We start from the raw sequence: 15,769 nt of genomic DNA, 5'->3' as shown, positions 1-15,769 counted from the left end.
AAGATAGCCATGTGATTTGTTTTCAATTGTGACTGTCCATATGCAATAATATCGTACAAATTGTAATTTTACAATTTAGTGCGTGTCGTTTTTCATTTTTTATATTATGAGCATCGTATTGTTACTTTGGGAGAACACTGCAAGTCAATTAAAAACGTTCTGTCAGTAACTATATATTCCACATTAAATAAAAGAGATTGCTAGATTTACTTGTTACCTTTGGATGAAACTTTTAATTCTGCCTAATTAATTATTTTTCTAACGAAAATGAGCATGAGTCTCTCAAAAATATGTTGGACAAGGGCGCAAATATACAGTACCTAAGTAATTTAAGAAATATTCCTTAACATTCACGATTACAAGTCAAAAATATTCACTCCAAAATATTTGCGAAGTAGATCCTATCCTATTTAATTAATGTCTGTCAAAATATCTTTCTGAAAGTACTAAAAATGTTGTCACTTCACAAAAATGATTTATGACGTAATTTGGTAAACCGAAACTGCTTCACCGTGATTTACTGAAGTTTCCAACTTGTTTATTTTAACGTATACCTTAACGTTTCTCGTTCAGAGAGGCTGCCTGATTTGACTTGAGAAAATGGGCATATATTTTCTATAGATTGTATTAAGTCATATGGTAATACGAGACTGGTTTTTCCCGAGGCTTAGTAAGCATAGAGTTAAAATATATTTTTTTGGTTTAAAAAAAGAACTGTCCGCACTAAGGAATTTAACCTTTTTAGTCACATACACAAAAACACGCAAACTCAAGACAATCAGTTGTGGTTCTCGCAAACGCTTGTCCTGCGCGGGAATCGAATCCGCGACATGTCACGTGTCGGTCTCAGTTAATTTAATCTAGCATGCTGACCTTTACTACTCGGCTAACCATGCAAACAAAAAACTCACATAAAACTTCCAGTTTTAATATTCTACAGAAAAAGAGATGAGATAATATAAGATTAAAATAACAAGATTCTACAATTCTAGTATTCTAGGAATATTCATGAAGCAAAATACAGTAGACGTACTGGTTTCTTAATTAAAACCGGGCAACAAGTATATCTTTCTTTTGTCTAGTTTTAATTATGTCTTTGTATTTCAAATAGTGTTTAATAATTATACCTGACATTTGATAAATTGACATTCTTTACAATTATTACGATTTGACTGAAAAGAGTAATGTTTTCAAAGTTATGTATGCATATAAGTTTGTATATTCTACCATATCTCCTGAATAACTAAACCAATTTTGAAGTAGGTATAATATAAAAGAAATAAAAAATCATTTTTTTCTAAATTACCTAGGGGTTTCAGCATCATCTCCTTTATTAATACTGTTTCGAGTGTGGAAACGTGACGTGACGATAGGCTGACCGTTACAGTTTCTTGTTTCTGTTTTCTGCATAAAATATTACTATTAAAACAGTAAGTATACTAGCAGCAACACAATAGCCCATCAAATAACAGTGTTACATTACGCTATGGTAAAATATGTTTTACGAAGAAACATAATATTGGGATATAAGATTAAGACTAAGATTCAGTATAAGAATATTTTCCGTGATGCATTTGTCGAAATAGAATATGAAGATGTTTGGATAACGAGGGTCGTGTGTCGTGGCCAATCGCAGTGAATATTTACGAAGTGAATATTGACCAACATAAGAGAAAATCTAATGAAAACAGAAATGTTTAGCTTATAAAATTTTTGTATCCAAGTTAGAACAATTGTTGAAACTTTGTTATTCAGTTCCATGAAAAAGCGGTGGTTGTTTAATATGTTTAATATGTTTATACATACACATTTATATACTAAATAATAAACTAAAAAAAAATCTAATGAAAACAGAAATGTTTAGCTTATAAAATTTTTGTATCCAAGTTAGAACAATTGTTGAAACTTTGTTATTCAGTTCCATGAAAAAGCGGTGGTTGTTTAATATGTTTAATATGTTTATACATACACATTTATATACTAGATAATAAACTAAAAAAAAATCTTATGAGTACATTTCTTACAAATATTTTTTATTAAATCAATAAAGAAATATGAAGATGATACGCAAAAAAGATTGTGGAACGTATCGGTATAACTAATTACGTCACTTATTCGTCAAAACTGTACAGACATATTACGTCATTTACTTCACACGAGATCGTAGGTCGACTTACTGTATCAACTTCATTTATGAACAAAAAAATAGATAATATCAGAAATTTTCTGGAATTCCTTATTACGAGTCTACTTGTTATTATTTTTAGTCAAACATCCAATCATTATTCAAAAGAACAATTCCGACTGCACAAAGACGATCGACTCATAAATAAATACACAATACAAACAAACATTTCACTCAAGAATATCGTAGTTTATTCCGAGTTCCTCTCATATTTAATCTCTTTGTGAATTTAATCCAGCTTCAAAGATAACAGGATAGTTCGCTTAACTAAAAGAATAAACATCGTTTGTAAACCTTATGTGGTTGGAATCCGATATTATTTTATTCAGGAGTTCTTACCTTAGCCACGAGCTATAACCGCATAAGTGAATCGATCACAGGTTAAGCTATGCTTGAACTATGCTCTGCTTAAACTATGCTTGGTCCGTAGATGGGTGACCATCTTTGTCATAACGAGTTCCTCCGTGTTTCGGAAGGCACGTTAAATTGTGGGTCCCGGCTGTTATTCCTACATCTTTGACAGTCGTTACAGATAGTCAGAAGCTTGAAAAGTCTGACAATCAGTCTTGTAAAACACTGGCACTTAGCTGAAACCGGTTGGACTGGTAGCCGACCCCAACATAGTCATCTGTTGGGAAAAGGCTAGGCCGATGATGATTGAGTTCTTAGGGAATATAGTTTACTTGTATAATTATGTTTGTTACAAATCACAGAAGTTAATCCTCTGATCATTGTAGGAGTAATAATAGATTATGTTTAATATTCCACAACTTTGATACAACGCCATCTAGTCCCAAACTAAGTACCTAAAGCTTGGATTATGTACCACTACTAGACAACTGATAAGCATGCTTCTATACTTCTAAATACCTACATGCACATCAATGTTATGTGCTCATCACATAACATTGATCATGGATTGGAATCGAACTCACAACCTCCGGTATCAGGGTCACTAGCCACTAGACCATTAGGCGAGTTTCTGACATGGATGTAGTTAAACAGATTACACCACTCTATCAAACTCAGATCATATCAAATAATTATTAATTAACTCGTAATCAACAGGTTGATCCAATCACATTCTAATTAAGCAGGAATTTTATTATTGGACAGATGCCAGAGAGTCAAGTATTTATTATAAAAGGGTCATCCCGTACTGGAAATATAATATACCCTACTTCAATTAAATTAAATTCACATTCATATACAACATACTATTTATTATTTATCTATACTAATATATAAAGCTGAAGAGTTTGTTTGCTTGAACGCGCTAATCTCAGGAACTACTGATCGAAATTGAAAAAATATTTTTGTGTTGAATAGACCATTCATCGAGGAAGGCCACCATCACGCTGCGACTAATGGGAGCGAAGATAAAATGGAAAATGTGAAAAAAACAGGGCAGGTATAAATCATAACTTATATCTTCTACCCACGGGGACGATGTCGCGGACAACAGCTAGTTATGTATATAGCAAATGATTGTACTATAAATATTTAACTCTGTAAAGTTGTAAATAAATAAATATATATTTCTATTTATATATTTATGAAATTTGTAAAGTTTGACGAACGAAATTTCAAAAAAAAAATATCATGAATTTGAAATTCAATGTTGATTTTAAAATCAACTCTACTCGAACTGTTAACTAGAAAATTTAAATACGTAAAGTCTTAGCCTTTTAAGTCAAAGCATAAAACTTTAAAGAACTCAACTGATATCACAGCGTGAGCTTAAAAGCAATTTCTCAAATATTATCTTCAAACAATAAATTACTTACAATAGATCGAATAGTCAAGTAATCCTAATAAGAACTCTATCCCGTGAAATAATTGGAATATATTGGATCGCATTTCACATTACCCATTGTTCACTACGAAAGACTTTTCTAAGATTTTTCTTTTCTGGCCTCCTTTTCTTAGAATTTTCCCTTCACGTAACGACGTCTTTTCGTGAATTGTTAGGGTCCCCAATAACTTCTGTACAATTGGGCGGATTATAGTTTTTGCACTTCATAAGATTCTGTGCATGGCAGGTTGATATTTCATTTCTTGATTGCAGACGGGAATTTTAGATAAAAATATATAAAATTGAAATCTTCGCACATTTTTCTTATCTTTTCCTTTTGCGTTATTCTGAGAAGTTAAGCGAGGAGTTAAAGATGACGTTCAAAGGCAAACCGAAAAAAAACCACTTTTGTATTTGCTATTTTTTGTAATAAAAAATGTGTTTAATTTAGTTGCCAGTCCATTCGCAATACTGTACTTTATCGCGTTCTTTATCTGATAGTATTCATAGATATTGTTACAAACTGAACCAACTTCTGCAGCTAATAAATCCCAGCACACAATTACTTGTCCCTCTCTAGATAACAACATAATAGCCGTGAATTATAGCAATAATTATAACGTATGTGCTAACCTGTCGTTAACATAACCCTAAACGACCCATAACATAAACAAACGATGGGCAAATACACCAAAAGTACCGAAACCCATGTTTGAACGCTTTTGTTTAATTTCTGGGAGGGACTGCCCGATGGCGATTCGGACTCACAAAATGAATGTTTTAAAGTGATTTATTGTTTTTGGTACGAGTTAATAAATTGCATCGTTTAAATTTAAAAAAGAATGGTAAATATCTACTTATTTTGGAATGTCTTTTTTTTAATAACAAATCATATAACTGCATTTAAAAATGACTCTTGGCATAGAGCTGGTTTTTGTAGAATAGATTAGAAAAGTCTTTACTAAAACCAATTTTTTAGCCTTTCCTCTTTCACGAAATACATCTGCTTAGTTAACTTTTCCGAATGAATACGGGTGTAAAATAAATCCTATGTACTCTCTGAGAAGATCAATTATCATTGTCTAAATAATGTTCAGCATTTGTTAGTTATTTACTTAGGACAAGAGAGCGAAATAAACAAACAACGCATGTTTAAATCTGATGTGAAAAGTAATATTCAAATTGTCATTATATTATGACGGTATATAAATGTTTATGTTATACAAAGACATCGTCTTTTAGAGATTTTTGAGTCATTTCTCCTGTCGCAAAAGCACTTTAAGCAGAGACGGGTGGGTAAAACTGGATGTCCAATGTAATTTGACCTTCAAAGTGCTACTTACATGGAAGCCTAATTTGTATAAATGACTTTTTATTTTAATGTAATATGTGTGACCAACATTACGACACCAACAAATACCCCATTCAATAGAACACTAATTCCTGTTTGCTAATGAAATTCCATGGAGCTTGGTAACCCGCCTCCAGGCATTCGGCTTTTGTTATTTATAATATGGAATGTTTGACTAAGGCATACCGGGATATCTCTCTTAATACAAACGTCTGTGTAGTATTTCCCCCGAGATAAGAGTATGTGACCAACTGTGACGTAATACTATTAATTTATGACATAGAATCAATTCTTTTGTTTCCTACATCGATTGGTGATTGTCCCTTAAATTGTAGGATTGTAGGTAATTGATCGGTGGTTATAGTTTTTATTTCATTTCATGTTTCGATTTAGTGTGATTGAAATAAAATAGTCAGGTCAAGTGCAAACCGGACTTATAATACTAAGGGCTTCGTAAGAATATTCTAATAGTATACATATATTGGTTGTAGAGGAAAGAGATATAACAAAAAAAATTGAGGACTCTCTCTTTATGTTTCGCTCACCCATAAATACAATATCGAGGAAATTTTCAACTGACTAGCTATTACGGTTTCATTTTATTAAAAGGGAACCCGTCACTTTGTCATGATAAATAAAGCTACATTCTTCCTCAATAAATACAAGTCCGCTACTGAATAAAATCAGTAAAACTTACAGCTCTATTACAAGAAACGTTTCGCGATGACATCGGTCACGCACGGAGGAAACACCATCTCCTCATGAAGTATTATTATAATTGTTGGAGCAAGAAAGCGAGAACACGATGTAGAGCGCCTTCTCCCTTCCACACGAACAGTGATAGTACTTTAAGACCTGGTGGTACGTTCCAAGGATGTATATAGGCTTAGTTCCGGATACAATAGAGATTTATCATCGCGCTATAGAAAGAGAGGTAGTAAACAGTTTTTATATTTGCCAGGCCGTTAAAGTGACTTGACTTTGAAACGTCTTAGTGGATTGGGTTTGGAATTTCCATTTGAGCCTGTTTTGTGACGAGTTTAAGTTCGTATTGAAATAGACTGGTAGCCAAATACCACCACGCCAACACGTATATTTGTTTTAAGTGTAGGTGATTTTGTGTATTGTAGTTGAATTTTTATGGAATCCCTGTCAACACAAGGATTAAAAACAACATGAATGATATTCCGTAACAACAAGTGTTGTAAGTGTTTTTAAGTTTAATTTATTATTATACTAGCAGTTGCCCGCGATTTTGTCAGCTATGACACCTTGGGTTACTAGCCTATGTTCAGCGGGGATAATGTAGCTTCTCAACAGTGAAATAATTTTTCAAATCGGACCAGTAGTTTCGAAGCCTATTCGTGTCAAACAAATAAATTATTTCTCTTTATAATATTAGTAGGTATAGATTACACGCTATTTCAGCGTTACCGCTCGAAAGCATATATCTGGTCTGCAGGCTTAGCAGAAAGCCTGATAGTCTAAACATAATAAAAAAAACTTTTTTCTTCAAGAACCAAATGATTCAACATGGTTCACGTAAAAAGGAAACGTCGTTGCTAATTACTATTCATTATAAACCAATTAAAAACAAATAAGCACCAATAAAAACCATTGCTAGCCATCAAATGAAGTCACATCCATAAAACATAACTATTCCAACTTTAACAGTTCATTGAATAATAAATAAAGACCCGTTTAGTTTATTGTTAAGAGGGTATTGAGTCAGACGCTTTATAACGCGCCATTTCTTCGTAAACACTTGAGTCTAAATAGATATACTCGAACAGTTTATATCGGCTTTTAAGTACTGAAAATCACTTCGAAAAAAAATATGTTTAGAGGTTGATGTCATAATGGAACAATATTACTAAGGTTCGCATGTATGACCGTTTGTCTCCAACCATTCGTAATAGCAAGTTACTCGAAGTTTTTTTTAAAGATTATATATTTCTACTGATGCTATCCAAAACTAAAACTTAAAAAAAATAACCAACGGTCTTAACGATTATACATTTGTATTTTTTTTTCTTTAGTCTATTATTACGGAACCCGTGCCATGTCATAATTCGGATTCGCACTTGACAGATTTGTCTTATTGCTATGCAACTGGATGAATTATAGAATTTCGTGCCAGTTTATGTGCAGAAATTATGTTTTTGAACGGCGCATGAAACGTTTACGCATGAAAAATAACTGGTCGAGTTTAAACCTTTTTGCCTTTGGTAATTATAGCATCAAACAATATTAATAACCCATTCTTGTAATAATTGTTATCAAAATCGAATGTCACATTGTGCCACAAAGCCTAACAAATGGATAGCCAGATAAACAGATAAACAAAACTAATTTGCATTAATATTTCCATATCAGTGTTTATTATAATCAAAGTAAATAATATAAGCCTATAATATAATCGCCTATTTTCGTCCCAAAGCTAGGTATAGACCTGCCCACGTAACTCGAATCCAGATTATCACGTTATGGTTTTCCTCTACCGTTTATCAGTGGTCTTAGAAAAAAATAATACTTAACGATATTTTCCATTCACATTTAGTTCTAACCTTCGTTAGAATCGAACCGAATCCGAACCTTGTGCATACAAATTATTCCAAGAAAAAGCAAACAGCATTCAATATACCCAAATGTATTTATTCTAACCTATCTACTACATCTATACTTCCACCCAAATATTGACAAATCTACCTTTCAAAAACATTCGAATCAAATTCCCCGTTCAATCATTCACAACAATTCACTTAAACGTTTCGCCGGATCAAATATCAAACACTATAAGCAAAACCCCAAGAAAAATGGGTCGTCATCTAGTAAATAGGTCGTGTCAGACATCATTTATAATTTGGACAGCTCAGTTTGAGATAAGTGACGATGCAACGATTGATGGTTGGACCAAATCGGACTGAGAGTGGCCCTCGATCATATCTGTCGCTCCCAAAGTGGAGGAGACGGCGTGAGGGTTACGTTCCACAGGGGGTAGGATGCGATATATCGCAGGGATTGTTGCATTGTTTGACAGATTTTTTTAATAAAGATCCAGTTACTTAGGTTACTTAATATCGTATTTTTTACCTATTTTTGCTATGACAAAAGACTAAAACTAAGTTTTGAAAGTTGTGCTACTATCAGATTTATTCTGATTCATGAGGAGTATGGAGTTAAGAGATGGATCAGAGAGGAGAGGAAACTCAGCTAACATCAGAGATTCAAAGAATTTTAATTTGGCGAATTTTGGATTGCATTATCAAGGTCCTTAATTTTTTGATATTTGAAAACTGCGCGATTTTCTTTTGACGACGTTAAGTCGTAACCTTTCGTTTATGCATGCTACAAGCTACTCTCAACTCTTTAATCATGTCGCGAAACTAGTTGGGCAATTTCGATAAATAACCCGTTGAATCACTTAATATTAACTACACATACTATCTCATATTTTCTTATAGAATAATATCGCTTCGCATCGCTTCCCTTTTCCACGTAGGACGCAGTAACTGTCCACGTCATTTTCAAAAGTGATTTTCTCCGACACTCAAAAGGGAGTCCTCCGTAAGTGAACACATTTCGGCAACATATAGCTTTTATGGTTGAGATATTTCACCAAATCCGATTTTGCTTGTCGTTTTTATTTATTTGTTTTACGATTTTTCGTTTTACGTTTTATACGTGTGAGTATTTCAAATGTCTGCTTAGCTTTTACGAATGCTATTTGCGAGTGGACATGTTGTTTATGTTTAACTATAAGTTTTTCTTACTTTTGTTTCTCGTGGTAATTAAGACGATGGATGCACTACAAAAATCTTATCGACAACAGTGCATACAATAAATTTGCTGTGACAAATGAAGTCAGACAGAAAAACCCGTTTAGCCTACAAAGAGCGCTGTCTGATAAGATGTCACTTTACACGGAAAAAGGGTGCAGCTGACTGCGTCTTTATTTACAAAAACAAACGAATTACAGTACATACATAAAAACTTATTACACCAGTTCAAGTCATCTCTGCGCGCGGCTTCTTGTGTGCGTTCAATTGTTTATTATACTAGAAGCTTTTTGTGACACTCAAGCAAAACGTGTAGTTTGTATTAGTAAACAACGTCACTGTGTATATACGAGGATTACACACACACAAAGCACAGCGGGCAAACATGAGTTGACTATACTAACAGTTAATGAACTAATTAATTAATGTACTTAGCTCCTGCTAGGCTTAGTTTGAGTAAGGTTAAGTAACCACTAAGGTGACGCCTAACTTGTTTAAAGCTTTGAATACTGAATTTTAAGTAGTATTTTGATGGCCTTAGACGCCAGACGTAACGGTACAAGTAATGCATTAACGTGTTAAGTAGTATACGTATGTTTAACGATACACGGTTTACTTTGGAGTTTTGTCATCATATTGAAGGCTAGCCAGGCTTATACCGGTAGAGTTGTGATTATCTATACTTTAATATATAAAGCTGAAGAGTTTGTTTGTTTGAACGCGCTAATCTCAGGAACTACTAAGTCGAATTGAAAAAATCAGGGCAAAAGCAGGCTATAGACTATATAACATCACGCGACTAATGGGAGCGAAGATACAAAGAAAAATGTGGAAAAACGGCGAAAATTATTCATCTTTGAGGGCTTCCGTTGTGTGAGCTGCGAAAACGGTTCAAGATCTTCTAACCACGTGGAAGAAGTCGCGGGCAACAGCTAGATTATAATAATGGAACAAGGTTCTGTTTGTTTTCCCGTTTTTTCTCTTATACTAGTAACAGAACTGTAAAATAAAAATTACACCATACACACTCTGGTGACAGACGGCCAGAACAGGATCCTGTTTTATCGTTGATCGTCGATCCTATTTGGTTGTTGAAGCTTCTTATAAGGAATACCTTTAAGAAGGTTTCAACCACGATTTTTAAGCATTGACCGCTGTGCATAAAAGTCCACAGTAAGGTCTCGTAGTATACAGGTAAATCCAAAGCACATTCTGAATTAATGTATCGCTGACTTTACATACGATATTTTGATTTAACTCCATAAGGATTTAACTAAAACAGAACTGAGCAAGTTGAGTTGATATTCAAGACCCAAAGGAAAGTCAAAAGCAACATTGATACCTATACTCAAACGGGTTCCAAAACATTTTGATGTTAAATGTGTCGTTTCTAAAGCTGGCTTTTGACAACACCATGTAGCGCAGGTTAAAAATATGAAATTTCATATTTTCTCGGATCGACTGCACAAGGTTAGGCAAGATCACGTTCAAAGATTTCCTTATGTAAGCTTATCTGTCAATAAATGTAGTATAACGTAGGTGACCACCTTAGTTTGACCTCGTTTTATATAATTATATACTAGCTGTTGCTGATCTAATCCCACGGGAACCTAATAATCGGGATATAAACTATCTGTGTACCAAGTTTCGTCTAATTGCGATCAGTGGTTTATGTGTGAGAGAGGAACAAATCAACTTTCAACTTTCTCGTTTATACAATTAAATAGAATTTGTAGTATTTGTTGCAATAGATGCAACAGTAATAGATCATCTTTAAAAATGTAGTTTCTGTTTTTACTCTTTTCATAACTAACTTATCACTTAGTATTTTATTTATTACACTTAAAAAAAAGAAAAAAAAACTTAGTAAAGCATTATCAGAGAGTGTCAGAATGAGAGGGCATTATCAAAATATTATTCCAAGCATAGAGATTATGACATATTTTTATAATAACTATCGTGGGACTGATTCATTATTAAATCATGTAACGATTTACTCACGCAGCGAGATGCGCGGCCGCTGACGTCAGTTCGAGTCGCGATCCCGCCGCGTCTGCTCATGATTAATGGACTCTGGTTGGGTCCGAAACTAGTCGGGCTACCCCGATAAATGCGCCTGAGTAAACCGTTACATCATTTAATAATGATTATGACGTAGTTAGTCATACCGTCTTGTCAAGGGTTTTACGCATTAGGGCTCTTTAGAATCTAGAGTCTACAAGTGCGCTATAGAGGGGGTTTAAACACTGAAGAATCTATCATACAGGGGTCAGGGGCCAAAGTTGTTCTTTAAAAACGTGTTTATATCTTTCTCTTTATATTCTTGGATACTGATCATAAACCATTCTATCTACGTCTATTAAATTTATATTTTTATGTTTATTAAAGTGATTATTTTCATAACACTTTGCATCCAATTGTCAGGCAGTCGGAATCACAGGTATTAATATGTTACTAATTACAAACTAAAAATAAAGAAACATTTAAAAAGTCTACAAATAAAACCAGACTTCAAATCTACTCATTCACATTAAGATAGTAACAACATAGTAATAAACAATTGCAACAATATGAACTCTATAAAAATCTTGACTGTAGGATCACAAGCTTTTGAAAAATACTTTTTGAAAAGCGACAACAAAGGGATGGATTCATTCACCTTTTACAAGAACCATTCTTTGTAAGATACGTTTAAAATGTCCTGACATTTTTATTACCTTCAAATCTATTTTATGGTCAGTTAACGATAAAATTGACAAAGTAAGAGTTATCTATGTAATTTAAAGTATAAGTTACAAATGCTCCTTTTGCAAAGATATATTTTGCTTTTTCTGGAATACGATTTTAAAATTTCATGTATAGGTGCATCAGCTTCTCACTCATAAAAGAAGAAGTCTCTCCCTTACGACAACACTCTCAAATTTAATTAATCTGAAAGGACATATACAATTTTTTATCATAATAATCTATCTAGTTTATATTATGTTCAACTGGCTGTAGACCGTGGGTCCGCCCATAAAAATTACGTTATTGTAACGTCCTATGTGTTAATCCTGGTTATAAACTATCTGTGTACTAAGTTTCGTCTTAATCCATCCAGTGGTTTTTAAGTAAAAGAGGAACAGACATCTATACATTCATACATACAAATTTCCGCGTTTATAATATTAGGAATTTAGGATTGGTATAATTTCGAAGTCACTATCAAAATGCAAGTGTGAATAGCAAAAAGCATCAATATCTTATAAGTCGGTCACTTTATATAGAGCTCTCGGTTCCGTGTGACTCGTCCGGAGACCACTTGATCACGATCCCCGGCTCATGAGATCACGCGCCGCTCCTAATTGCCCCCACTTATACTAACTCACTTATCTTAGTTAAGTTCATGGTGAGCTAACTTCGTTACGATACGTCCGTGATTTGAGAATTAAAGACTTCAATTTTTTGATGTTTTTTTTTCAGGATACAATGTTATATGAGTGATGGTTTTAAGGTTTTCGTTAAATAATAAGTTGTTAAGGATGTTGAAGCTATTTGTTTTGTAGGTAAATATTATCACTTGGTTTAAGATTTATTATTCCCTAACCATATGATAGAAATGGAATCCTGCCCACTTTTTTCCGTCCATCTGTCACCAGGCTGTATTTCATGAACAGATTTTAAAATATTTAACATATAAACCAAGGTTAATATTGTATTGTACGGTGATTGTCCTATATTTGATAAGTGACGATTTTTTCTTAAACCCATTTGTCCCGGCCCTTGTGATGCGAGTCCGACTTGCAGTTAACTAGTTTTCAAGCTTAGTTGATAAATACCATTTTCAGTAAATGTGTGGAAAAACAAACCCAGGTTTTTATTTTCAAGAGAACAAGATGTATGCAATTTACAATTCATTAGACGTTTTTTGATTTGGGTGGACGTGAAAATAAATCTTTAAAACATTCCTTGGCCAGTGTGAAGCAAAAAGTAATGGTAAGCAGCTTATCGAGTTAGCAAAGTGTGGATGGGTAACTCTTAGTTCAACTAATGGATAGAAAAAGTGAAAAGTAGGCACTCCTCCTTCAGGCACTCCTTTTTAACTAAAACGCAGTGTTTGCTTTTCGAAATACAAAAGAAAATATTTCTTTTTATAAACTAAACAGTTTCGTATTTTAGGAGACACATGTGCAAAAGCTTAAATAAAGATTCTTTGTTTAAATATTTTGAAGAAAGAAAAATATTCCAGAATGCCTTATGCTTTTGTTCATGAAAAAAGTATACAAAGTTGTAAAGGTTTTATTTTGAACCGAACTATCAAGATAGTCTGAGCGCAGACTGACTGATCAACCGGTTTATACTTCAAACGAAAACTTGACTCCATAATAAATACGGCAGCTCTTGAATATTAGGGTCAGCTTACATCTCGTCGTTATAGACAGCTGGTACCCGAAATTCAAAGGCTTAGTAGATTTGTAGCCTTAGTGAATACATCACAGTCAATTCACAAAATCTCAAATGATGTAATGTCGTCGTTGATTTTTTTTATTTACCGTGTAAAAAACGGCATGATGAAAGAACACTTATATGAAACTAATTCTGTCCCATGGAGGGACCGAAAGCATCGTATTACACTAACTTTCAAAATTCAATTCTTTACTTAATTACTGTACACGGAACAGTTGGAAACCTTAATGATGAGTCGACGGCGACTATATCACGTTGAACTGGTTGGTTCGATTGAAGTGAGGTTCGATCCAAAACTAGTCAGACTATCCCGATAAATACCCAATAAGCTCTTGTTCAAATTTGTTTAAACGAGAACAGCTCTTAGTCCATACATTATTCGTACGTTAGCTAGTATCAGCTGTGGCCGTCTAAATTTCACGTGGACTCAAAGTGGCTCTTTGTTTGCCGTGGAGAGCGCTCGACCGACGTGTCGCCCGGCTGTGTCGACAAACAATGGGGGAATACGAGCAAGGAGATCAGCTAACGAGGTTTTACTCCAAATTCATTAAACCTCAATGTGCCTAGTCTAGTTTCATTATCACACGGGGCTTCACTGTATCTCGCCATGATTTTTTTTTTTTTTTTTCGCTGGCAAAAAATGCTATTACGCATCCCCTTCCCGCCGGGGGGCGAGAGAGGGGTATGTGGGACTCCCCGGTAAACGACGTTCCCGGTATACCCACTAAAAAGACCCAGCGGCACTCCGACCTCGCCTGGAGTGGAGGGGGCCTGGGAGTCCATGTCGTCCAGTCCCCCACCGGCGACTGCCTGCCTTGCGGCAAGCCCCTCAAGCTCCCCCCCAGAGGGGAGGGTGCTTTATAATGGCCGGAGCATGGGGGGTGATAGTTGTGATGCAGGCGGTGGCGCCCCCGCGCCTGTCGCCCGCTGATCACCCCCTGGGGCAGATGAGGACGGGCGCTGTGCTCGCCGTCTTCTGCCCCTTCTTCGTCTGCGGAACGGCGCCGCGAGAGGGTCGTCCTCCCGCATGCGCTCCGCTGCCTCCTTTTGTGACATGACGACCTCACAGAAGGAGGCTACCGCTTCCCATGCCTCCGCACTCCCCAGCATGGCAGCAATCACGCTGGGGAGTGAGAGGTCGTCTCCGACCGCTGCCATCAGGGTGCGGCGGGGTGCGTCCCACGATGGACACTCCTCCAAGGTGTGCTCGGCCGTGTCCACCGCGGCTTCGCAGTGGTGGCACTGCGGAGTCTCCTCCCTCCCAATCCGGTGCAGGTAAGATCCGAAACAACCATGCCCGGACAGCACCTGCACCAGACGCAGGGAGAGGCAACCATGTCGCCGATCGAGCCAATCCTTGAGGACGGGCCCGATGGCGTCTAGCGTCCGGCGGCCGAACGTTGCAGAGGCGAGATCATCGGCCCAGTGCTGAGTTATTGCCTCCCTCGCCTCCTCACGCACTTCCTCGCGTTCTATCGGATCGGGGCGCTGGTTGAGCGCCCTCTGCCCCGCCGTCCAGTCGTACACCCTAGCGAGCACCCAAGCCTCGAGCTCCCAAGGAGGGGTTCCCGCCAGAGCGCACGCCGCCGCGAAACCCACTGTGCGATAGGCCCTTGCGACCCGCTGTGCAATGGCCCTTTGTGGCCTGCGCATAGCAGCAGCGTTTTCCCGTCTGCACAGTGAGTCCGCCCAGATGGTGGCCCCGTATAGGGCCATACTTTTGAGTATGCCGGCGTATAGACGTCGGCATTTTTCGCCGGGCCTCCCGATGTTCGGGAGGAGCCATGAGAGGGCACTCGCTGTCTTCAGCAAGCGCGTCGACAGCCCACTGAAGTGTACACTGAAGCGCCACCTGCTGTCGAGCACTAGACCCAGGTATTTTATCTGGGCCTGCACCCCAATGCGGACACCCGCGACATGGATATGAGGGTCAGGTGGTTGGCGCTGCCGAGGCCCATGGAAGAACACTGCCTCGGTCTTGTGCAGCGCGACCGTCAGCCCTAAGCGGGAGATGCGGTCGACCACTAGCGAACCCCCCGCCGAGGCCAAGCTGGCTGCCTCTCCAAAATTTCTTCCCCGGGCACTCAAAAGGGTGTCGTCTGCATAGCAGATGACAGACGTGCCACGGGGGAGGTTGCCCCGCAAGAGTATCTCGCCATCCTACCCGAACACTATTAATGAGAAAAGATATTAGTAAGCCATAAAAAATACAT

This window comes from Trichoplusia ni, chromosome 11 (genome assembly GCF_003590095.1).
Source record: "Trichoplusia ni isolate ovarian cell line Hi5 chromosome 11, tn1, whole genome shotgun sequence".
NCBI lineage: Eukaryota > Metazoa > Arthropoda > Insecta > Lepidoptera > Noctuidae > Trichoplusia > Trichoplusia ni.
The sequence above is the reverse complement of the archived record's forward strand: the minus strand, read 5'-3'. Positions refer to the sequence as shown.